At 44.4% G+C, this 10,444-nt stretch overlaps 2 long non-coding RNA genes across 2 annotated transcripts; one reads left to right on the top strand and one right to left on the bottom strand.

Moving 5' to 3' along the window:
• The first annotated feature begins 526 nt into the window (after positions 1–526).
• Positions 527–2,990, top strand: LOC132326659 (uncharacterized). Its single transcript, XR_009486299.1, has 3 exons — positions 527–796; positions 874–1,012; positions 1,109–2,990. It is a non-coding gene; the product is annotated as an uncharacterized LOC132326659 (long non-coding RNA).
• Positions 2,991–7,286: 4,296 nt separating this feature from the next.
• On the bottom strand, positions 7,287–7,842 carry LOC132326666 (uncharacterized). The gene is made up of 2 exons (XR_009486300.1): positions 7,469–7,842; positions 7,287–7,368 (listed from the first exon to the last, which is right to left on the bottom strand). It is a non-coding gene; the product is annotated as an uncharacterized LOC132326666 (long non-coding RNA).
• Between the last annotated feature and the right edge of the window lie 2,602 nt (positions 7,843–10,444).

Here is a 10,444-nt window from a genome sequence, read left to right as displayed (position 1 = left end):
AGCTTCTAGTGCCTTTATTTGAAAGCAGTTGAGTGGGGCATATATAAATTTCCTACAAGTTTTATGGATAACAAACTAATAAGCCTAGTGAAATTCTCCATTTAATGATTTGGAATTTAGCTAGAGGGAACTGAAACATCCAGACCCATGAAATATGCTTAATTTACTTTCTGATGTATTTAATTTTAAATAAATATTCAGAATATTTATTTTAATACATTTCATGGTTTCTTGTACAGCAAGCTTTGACAAAGTCACATGGTTTTCAAAAAGTGATATACTCATATCGTGACTTTGCCTAGCAAGTCCTGCACAGCAACTACACCACTCTTTCAAGTGACTCTATTAATATCTGATGACTGCATCAATTAGTAATTTTACTGCAGAGTTACCCTCCAGCATGGAAGAAATACAGTTATTTGAGAAATTGCATGCAGGGGAACCTGCACTATCCGGGTTTCTCAGGCACGTGAGCTGGGGATCTAAGAGCCTGCTCTATCGAGGTCACGTGTGCATTGATAAAGAGCCACAGTCGGGGTTGTATGATCAACAAGAACATGAATACACAATCCAGTTGCGTCAGGCAAGCCCATGTGGTTGCATCTCTTCTACCCTACCCAAAGGCTGAAGGTTTTTTGTGTCTGCCTACTGCCAGCAGGTTACAGTGCTAATGAGCCTGTCTTGTGTCCTCTGAACAATCTGTGCTGGAGTTGGAATATGTTTCCTGTCGTTCATCAGAAGAACTGGCAAGCAAGCAAGGCTGACAGATGTAGTTCAGACTTGTGAGGATTTCCTGGTAAGATTGTTTTTTCCCTGTTCAACTAATTATGAAAGTAATGGTAGAGATGAATATCCATTTCCCTTTGTTTGCAGTTGCAAAAGTTTGGCATTCACTGACATTTCCTGGTGGTGCAGAAAAGCCAGAAGAGTAATGGGTTGTTGTAGTGGTTTGGCCTGAAGATTCTTTCTGTGGACCTAAGTGGATGGTGATTTGAATTGCATGTCCTGCAAGGTGAGAGCCATAAATCAGGTCTGAGCAGAAGTGAAAGTCTAAGTGATTGTTAATGTTTTGAAATTAAGGTGCCAAACTTCATTTCACCTCTTTAAGATCTGGACAGGACAAAGATACTTTCCCTGCTTTAGAAGAAGGAAATAGTGAAAGAGGGAACTTCTGAACTGCATTCTTCAGAAATTCCCAGGAGGTGTGATGAGTGCACTTCTTCCAAGACTGCTAATGAAAAGCCACAGTGTTCTGGAGGAGGTACAGATGGCTTCTGAAGGATGGCTGTATGATGCTTCATTCAGTGGGATTCCGACTCATCATACCCAGCCTGCTACCTCAGAGACAGGAGCTGATGTTTCAAATATGATTGTGGAGCTGAGTACCTTCTGGAGCAGTCACGCTGCATCTTGGATGAATACCAAAGCTGCTGAGCGTTCAGCACTGCGACAGTCTCCAAGGGAGCTGGAAATGTATGACCCAGGAAGACCCTCAGCTCCAGAATTCACCAGGAAGCACAGCATCTCTTTCATCCCAAGCTAGCTAAAACCTTTCCATTGGAGCAGGCTGTTCCTAATCAAATACCTCTGTGCCAAAAGATTGTTTGAGAATTCGTGATTTATGTGTTTAAAGAGACTGAGGAAAGGGGCCTTCTGCTAAACATTCTGTTTCTTTATCCTGCATAACCACACCTTCCCCAAATTCATGCTTTGACATAGATAACAGAAATGAGATAAAAGTGGTAGAGATATTATGATTTTTAATGTTCACTGGATATTATTTTTCATGCTTGTTCCTGTGCTCAAGACCCTAAAAGTCAAGGAAAAACTAAAAAAAAAGAAGGGATTTGCCAGGCAAATGGTATGGAGGAGGATAAGAAAAACTGTTGCACAACACAACTGTCACATATGTTTTTTCCACCACCCTCTATCCTCTTTGGTTGTTCAGTATGTAAGAATAGTTTTCTTTTCCCAAATGCTTACAGAACCTCCCTACAAGACTAGTATCTGCAAATGACATGATTTTTACCCAGAGAAAATGTGTGTGCAGGCTGGACGGGGTTATGTTTTTTAATGTTCTTTGCACTCTCAACTAGTCTGCAGTTGCAAGTTGCTTTACTGGCATTTATTCACTACAATTTGCCACATGAATTCCTTTCCTCAGCCTTGCTCACCAGTTGAGATTTGCTAGGCTTGAGGAGCTTGAGGTTGGATATTAGGACAAGGTTCTTCAGAGGGTGGTTGGGCACTGGAACAGGCTACCCACAGAAATGGTCACCAGCCAGTCAATCCAGCCTGACAAAGTTCAAGAAGCATTTGAAAATGCTCTCAGATCAATAGTGTGACTCATGAGGTGTCCTGTCCAGGACCAGGAATTGTACTCCATGATCTTTGTGGGTCCCTTCCAACTCAGGATGTTCTACAATTCTTTGATAAAATGTAGCACTCAAACACTGAGGTCACAGGAGAAATGGCAGTGATGGTGCATGCCTTTACAGCTTCCACCACAGGAATACCCTATGCAAGTGCTTTTCCATCACTGTGAAAGCAACTGGTTTGTATTGAACTGCCTGGAATGTAGGGCAGAGGGAAGTCGCAGGTCATCATCCCAGCCATGTTCATGATCATCCCAGCCATTTCTGCAAGAAACATTTGACTACATCCTGCCTGCATAGCTCTTATTCCAGTTATTTACCTTCTTTTCACATTGCTGCAGCCAGAAGATTGTAAAGTGCCTTTTTAGGGCAGGTTTGAATTCAGTGAGACTACTTACACAAGTAGCTGTCAGCCAGTTTGAGCTGTATGACCCTTGGTTCCCATTTCTAGGACACACTGCTCAAGACACCTAGGCCTGTTACGTCAATAACCTCTTGATTGCTCCTTCTCAGTCCTGGTCCTGCAGACTCTGCTGAGAAGCTTCAGCACAAAACATCCCCAGTGAAGTTTTTATAAACTGAATAAATGGAGGCTTATGAATGGATGGTACAGAATTGGGTTGTTTATTTATTTCTGGCTGATTTTTTTGTATCAGAGATTTCTACTGCTCTAAAAATGAAAGGTTAAATGCCTTCAAATCTTTGTCCTAGATATTGCCATGCCACACTGTGTTTGAACTCAACAGAGTTCAAACATCATATGTGTATGCCTTTGTAAATGCCATTCCTATAATTCTCCCTTGCATGATTGTTTTCTGAAAGACTGCAAAGTAAAGCTTGGTGGGAATTTTCCCACAGTCTATTTGTTTGTGTGCAAAAATGCTGACTTGATGAAATGGAAACTTTCTGTGGAAAATATTTGTTCGAGCAAGGAATCTTCTCAGATTCAGAAGTGAATTTCTAGGAGGGAGGAAAAAAAAAAAAAGAGACGGAGAAACTTTCTATTCTTTTCCTTTTTTCCTTGAAGTAGATGGCTGCTTAGTGCTCAGGCATTCCCTGGAGGAAATGGGGAAGAGAGGTTCAAGCCCCATCAATTGAGTGTGTTAATCTCTTTCTGGGCCAGCTATGCAAATTTGAACATCATCAAACAGGGTAAAAGGGAGTATTCTTACTGGCTTCTGTCTTTTTATGCCTGTTTGGATTTTTTTTTACCAGAAAGGTCCTAATTTCATTTTAACGCTCAAGAACAGCATATTTTGGAATGAGCGTTGTTTTCCAAAATACGAATGTTTTGCAGATAGTGTTACACTAACCCTGCAGTGATGGCCTTGCAGATCCATTTACAAATTCTTTAAAATCTGGATGAGAGAGTCACTCCATTTGGGTTCTATAATGTAAATGGAGCCCTTCTGACTCTTTGCAGGTTTTTTAGGAGACATCCAGGGCTTGATTCTGCACATTTCTAACATATAAGCTGTTATGAGTGTTAGCTACTTAACTAATGGAGCTATTCATACACTTGATGCCAGCACATTATGAATTGATAACACTTTTATTAAAGTCAGTAGAAAGATTTCTACTGGCCTCAAATGAAAGTTCATTACATTATGCCCTTGTATCTTCAAGTTTTGATTTGATGCTTAATCTTGTCTTATTTTTGTAATGTTCAGGTTCTACTAAAATTATATCAGTCACACATCTCTACAATTTCAGAATGAAGTATCTACTTTGTCTATTCTTTAGTGAGAGAATAGGAATTCAGGAAACCTGGATTCTTCTCTGACTTACTGCTGACTTAGACTATCTATCATTATTTATTAACTTTAACAATTAATTTTATGATTTCAATACGCAAGGAAATTTAAGCACTAGGAAATATTTTACATTCAGTAAAATATTGCATTATAATCCTCATAACCTTAATTTACTCAATGGCAATTTCACAATTAGGACATTATAATGCAGTTTTAATGCACATTTTTTATAGTAATGAAGACCAGAATTACACAGATATAACACAAATCAGATTTAATCAAGAGCAATCTCAGATAATAACCAAATAAGAATTAGAATTATATGGCACTGAGTTTCTATGTATCATTTTTCTTCTATCAATAAGTAATGGTACAAATTGTCATAATATAAATTGTTTACATTTGTTTTAAAACATTCTATAATATTGATTGATACTTTAGGCTGAGTACTTATTGTACAAATACCATAAAAGTTCTCAAACTAATGAGAAAATTAATTTTCCCTTCAGCATAACTCCAGAGTTCAATTAGATTTAAATACTAATTCTTATAATGTAGTAATTTCTCCAAAATCAAAAAACAACAACCAAAAAAAAAACCCAAAAAAATCAACCAACCAAATGAACCAAACCAAAACAAAAACCCACAAACCCCACCCCTAATTTACTATTTCACAAAGCTGGCAGACAAAAACGCTTGAAAAGCTGAGTCTTCAGTTCATAAAAGTAAATTATATTATAAAACTCTCCCACCTTTTAAACTAACCTTCTGTGAAATACTATTCAGATTTACTTTACAAAACATCACAGGCTGGTCCTCTAAATCATGCACTTTCATCTGTCTCACATAGTAACCACCTCCTTGAATCTTCTTAGCTGGAATCATGCTGCCAAAACAGATGGACTCTTAAAGAAAAGTGCAAGACTAATTATTATTTCTTAATCTTCAGCTATGAGATTTATCTTCTAATTTAAATTGGAATAATACTTCCATTGCAGTTTATCATACTTGTACTATGAAAAGCATTCTAGGATTAAGTAAAATATATGTCATAATATTTTTACATTTTATGTTATTACAGTATTATTTTTTAAACTATAGCCAAAATATTTTAGAACATACTGCATGTCTTGAGGTGTGTTTTTAAGAAAGGTGAATGCATAAGTTTCCAGCAGCTGTTATTACTAAAACAAACACTTCTTCAGAACAGTGAAACACATATGAGAAATCTGTGTTCAGGGACTGAAGAATATCAACCAACTTCTGAGAAATCCCAGCGTCGTGTGCATTTGTAGGTAGCAGTATTTTACATTTGGAAGCTTTCTCCATGAGTCATGTCCTAAACCAGAGCTGTAACTGAAGGATGTTACTGCTCCAGCCCTGCGTGCCTCCCCGGCCACGACTGCCAAATCAGTCTCCAATTAAGAATGTGAATGACGAAAGAATAAATAGCTTTGCGTTTTTTACCGAACACGAGGGCCCCCGTAGCATCTTGAAATGTCTGCTAAATTCAGCACAAAGCACTGTAACATGCACAAACATAAAACTCTGCTGCCTGTTGTATAGATCTGTGCTCACTGCTGCAGTGAGAGATTTTGGTGGATAAGAAATAGCCTCTGACAAAACCAGCAGATAAAATTATTAAGTAAAGATAAAACCGTATCAAATGTCCCCAGAGATGTGAAACAATAGTTAGCTTACACTAATCTTGACTCTGAGGCTGAGAATGCCGTGGTTTCTCATGCCATTTCAGGAATTGCTTTTGCTACATTTTAAGGCATGATGCAACGGTTTAAAAAGTGGAAAATGTATCATGGAGAACATTCTGGCTAAAATCCCAGGTCCACTAAAATCAATGGGAGCTTTTACTCTAGTTTTGTGTCATACATTGGTTATTTCTCCTCCTTGCTCTTTTCACTTATGCCCATTTTACGATACTCTTTGATACATGTCGCTATACTGGAGTTTGTTAAAGGACTGCATGTTTCATGACATCATCAGAAGACAAGTATGCACCAAACAACAGAACATTATTTTTGTTTGCAGGAACAAAAATTATGCATTTTCCCTCACAACTGTGGTTTGATAGATATATGATGGATAAAGGTAAGAGGGGATTTACTGAGCTTTAAAAAATAGATTGTATATCTGTGGCATGCTTTTTTGTGTATGTCACCTGCAATATGTGACCTTCTGTTGTAGATGACTTAAAAGTAACTGCGTGCTGTAAGTTAAACACTAGAACATAAACACCTACATCATACCTGAAGCACACAATAAAATAAGAAAACACATTTCCATTTTCCGACTGACCTCAATCTCTGAATGAGGACCCCTGCACATTACATTAGCAGGCTGGGCTCCATTACACTGCCGCACACTCTGCTCAATCTACTGAAATATTGATTTTTTTTACAGAGCATACACACTGTCAAATCAATATTCCCGTTCACACAGCTGAGTAGCAGAGGCATAGCTGGGGCCTGCTCCATGGCCTAGCAGAGAGGGTGTATGTGGAGGGAGCAGGAACAAAGGGGCAACAGGAAGATGGGAAGTACCACTGCCCATGGCAAGCTGCAGCAGGACAGAACAGGGCTGATGTCTGAACAGCACTGTGAAGGTGCAGACAAGGAGAGAAGAACATATTTCTTAAACACAACAGAAAGGCTCAGGAAAGGCTTGCCCTTTCTGTTTCTGCAGACAAAGGAGCTAAAGGAGGCAAAACCTAATTTCAAAGCATTTTTCAGTGGATTTCTCTTTCAGATACTGAAATGACAGCGATAGGTTTGGGTTAACAGGTATTGCTGTGATCCCACAATGACAAGGACCACATACACACTGGAGTTCATGGCGAAGTGATGCTGCAGCAGGACAGGGCGGGCACGTCTCCTCCCATGAACACCTGCATGCACACACAGCTCATATCCTGAACGGTTCTCTTGGAACTACTCCAGTGCCTCAATACAGACAGAGCATTTTTACTGTTGAGGCTTCCATGGCTGGAGGAGCCCTGGATCAGTGTTTCAAACTTACTGGTGTTAGCAGTTCCATCTGAGCCTAGTGAACAAGCTGGATAGTAAAACCAGTTTAAGTTCTGTGACTTTAATTTAAATACATTAATTTAATTCAATGTAAGAAATAAAAACAATTAGAGGAATTATTTTCAAAGCTTTGTTTAGGTAAGTCTGTACTATTAGCGAACGATGAGCTCCACAGTGAACTAATGAAGTCCTGACAACCTGAGAGAGAGAGAGAGCAGAAAACATTGCTTTCAGACAACAGATGCCCTCAGCTATTCCTTCGGGGAGAGGGAGCACACTCTTCAGTAAAAGTTCTTACATTCCTTCTAAAGTCCTTCAAATGCCAAGCGGGAACTGGAGACAGCCGAGGATTCTCCGGCTCTCACCCACCACCGCACAGCCCCGGCTGCTCCCCCGGGGGGAAGCCAGGACACCTGGAGTGCCCGCGGAGCCCGAGTGCCGCGGCACGCAGCGCTCGGGGGCAGCACCTCCGCCGAGGTGACACCGAGCCCTCCCTGCGGGACTGCGCCAGGCGGCACGGGGGCGGCTGCCGGGGCCGGGCACGGACGGGACCCGCACGGGGCGGTAACGCTGCGGGGCCGCAGGCGGCGGATGGGAGCCCGCACCGAGAACCGGCACCGGGTCCCCGCCCCCAGCGAGCCCGCGGCAGCCCCTGAAGCCCACCCCGCACCCCCGGCCCCTGCCCGCGGCTGCCCGAGGCGAGTGGGGGGCGACGATCCTGAGGATCGACACCGCCCCCTCCCCTCCGCACCGCCCCCCGCACCGACACGGCCGCAGCGGCCACCGGGGCCCCGCGGGCGGCACCGCCCCCGGGCGGGCGGGGCGGGCGGCGGGGCGGGGCCGCCTGCGAGGCGGCTTTGGCGCGGAGCGGCGACAGCAGCCGTGACCTCCGACCCCGCCCGCCGCCGGCCAATAAGAGCGCGGCTCGTCCCCGAACCCAAAATTTCCACGTCGGCAAAAGTCAAGATGGAGCGGCGGGCGCGCGGCGCGGGCGGGCGGGCGACACCGGCCGCCACCGCCGCCCGGCGGGACGCGGCCGGACCGGACGGGGCCGCCGCCGCCGCGGGGACTGCGGGCGGCACCGGGCGGGCCGGACCTGTTGCGCTCGTCGGCGGGGGAAGGGCTGGCGGGCGGGGGGGCGCCGCTCGGGTCGCTGCCGCGGGGGGCTGCGGGGCCGCGGGGGGATGCCCGGCGCTGCCCAGGGTCCCGCAGGGCCGCGGCGCCGGGGCTGTCAGCGGCAGGCGGCAGCCCCCGCTGGCTGCAGCGGCAGCGCTCCGGGCAGCTGCTCGGCCGCGGCTTTCGTAGGGCGGCCCGTTAGCTCCGGGTTGGGGGAGGTGTGTGTGTGTGGGGGATGCATTTTGGGTATTTATTAAAAACAAAAAAAAAAGGAAAAAAAATGTCTTCGCCTCCTTCTCCCTCTTCCTCGGGCAGCGGGTCTCCCGCCGAGCCGCGGAGGAGGAGGGGGCTCCCTTCCCCACCTCTAACCGTGTGCGCCTTCCCTTCCCAGGCGGGGAAACTTGTGCTGGCGGGCGGCCCTGGCGCCGGTACCGGCGGAGGACTGGAGCCTCCGGAAGCAAAGTTCTGTGACACTCCGACTCTGGGTACGATAGCAGTCAGTGCACTACAGAACTTTGTCTCCGGCGGCGGCGGCGGCCCCGGAGCCTCAGGTGGACACGTCACTGCGGGGATGGCGAACCCGGGCGCTGCCGAGCGCCGAAACCTGCGCTGCAGCCTCGGAATAAAGTCTGTGCTGTCGTGGCCTCCCGCTGTGAAGTTTTGTTGGGTGTCCTTTCTTTCTTTTCCAGGGTAAAAATAGCGCAACATCTGGGTACTGAGGGTTATTTCAGTGCAGTCAGGCCGGCCTGGCTGCCGGCATAAATGTGAAACTAACTGGTGCAGCTGAGCCGGTGGTGGTGGGTATGTGAACGTGCTCGATGCTGTGCCTCATTGTGCTTTCTCCTAAGGCTGTAACAGAATCTGATAGCTTAACTGGGGGCTTGAGTTTGATAAAAGTCTTACTGCTTCTCGCAGAAATCTGTGCCACCAAGCCCTGCTGTAACACAATGCAGTGAGTGTGCTAATTCAGGGTTTAGGCCTTGCCTCTGGTATGGGCTGTTTTCCTCTTTAGGAACCTCAGGCTTCCAGCTGCAGTTGAGAAATAGCTACAACTTCAAGCCTCTGCATATTCAAAGATCACAAGGTTTATTGTTAATGAGTACAGCAAGGCTTCATCCTCACTGGTAGTGGGGAGAAGGCTTTAGAAGGAAAAAGTGACAGTTATATTTATTAGTGCGGTTGCAAGGTTTTATAATGTAAACTTATTTGACACCTGCACAATACTTAACGTGGATAGTGGCTTTAAGGGCTTAGAAAAGAAGGGCCAAGCTCAACTTTCTTCAGTTCAAGTTGACACCTGGCAAGGGTACAGTGGCTGGCCTGCCTTTCTTCAGAAATTTTGCAGAGTTTCCTGGTGTGTAAACTATGCTGTGGAGTTCTTGTGAGGTGGGTGTAATCAGCTGGTCTGCTTTCATCATAATGGGAGTAATATGGAAAAACATATTGCTAGAGGCTAGATGGAGTAAGGTATGACAATTAATTTAAAGATCAGTGTGTGCCGTAGAGTATGTTAATAATGAAGTATTTTACAGCAGCTGCATTGTATGGCAGATATGTTGCTTTTATTTTTATATATATATATATGTATATATATACACACGAATATGTGTGTATGTGCATATATGTTAGAGGTCTCATATTCTGTTAGCTTTTTCTAGCTAATCATCCCCCTTGGGCTCACTAGAAACCTGAATCAACCTTTCCTTTCTGCCAGTCTGAATGTGGAAGGTACAGCAAGATTATACGGTTCATGGAATTGGGCTGGAAACTGAAATGCTGTACTAAGTACATGCTTTTTAGCTCAAAACGTTTAATCAAAGGGTAGGTAAAGTGAGGAGCACTTACTGTATGGCAGCCCATGTGACCAGCTAGGGCTATATTTGGATGCTGGAGGTTTAAGGAATCCTTTTTGCTAACCATTTTTGGCCAATTGCCTGCTGCTTTATGTTGTGCAGTGTGACGTCTGCTAAAAAGGACTTGGAGGTCTGGTGCCTGCAAACTGTTTAATCAGTGTGGTTATAGGGAAACACCTTCTACTGTCAGGGCTGAAGTCCCACTGTATTTAATTTAGGGGTGGTTCCTGCCTAGCAGGATATGTAATGCAAATTTCAGTTTCCAGTTTTTGTACTAAATAGCCTTTTGGAGTGTCGGGGGGGGG

Source organism: Haemorhous mexicanus, chromosome 1 (assembly GCF_027477595.1).
Source record: "Haemorhous mexicanus isolate bHaeMex1 chromosome 1, bHaeMex1.pri, whole genome shotgun sequence".
In the NCBI taxonomy this organism is placed as follows: domain Eukaryota; kingdom Metazoa; phylum Chordata; class Aves; order Passeriformes; family Fringillidae; genus Haemorhous; species Haemorhous mexicanus.
The sequence above is the reverse complement of the archived record's forward strand: the minus strand, read 5'-3'. Positions and strand labels throughout refer to the sequence as shown.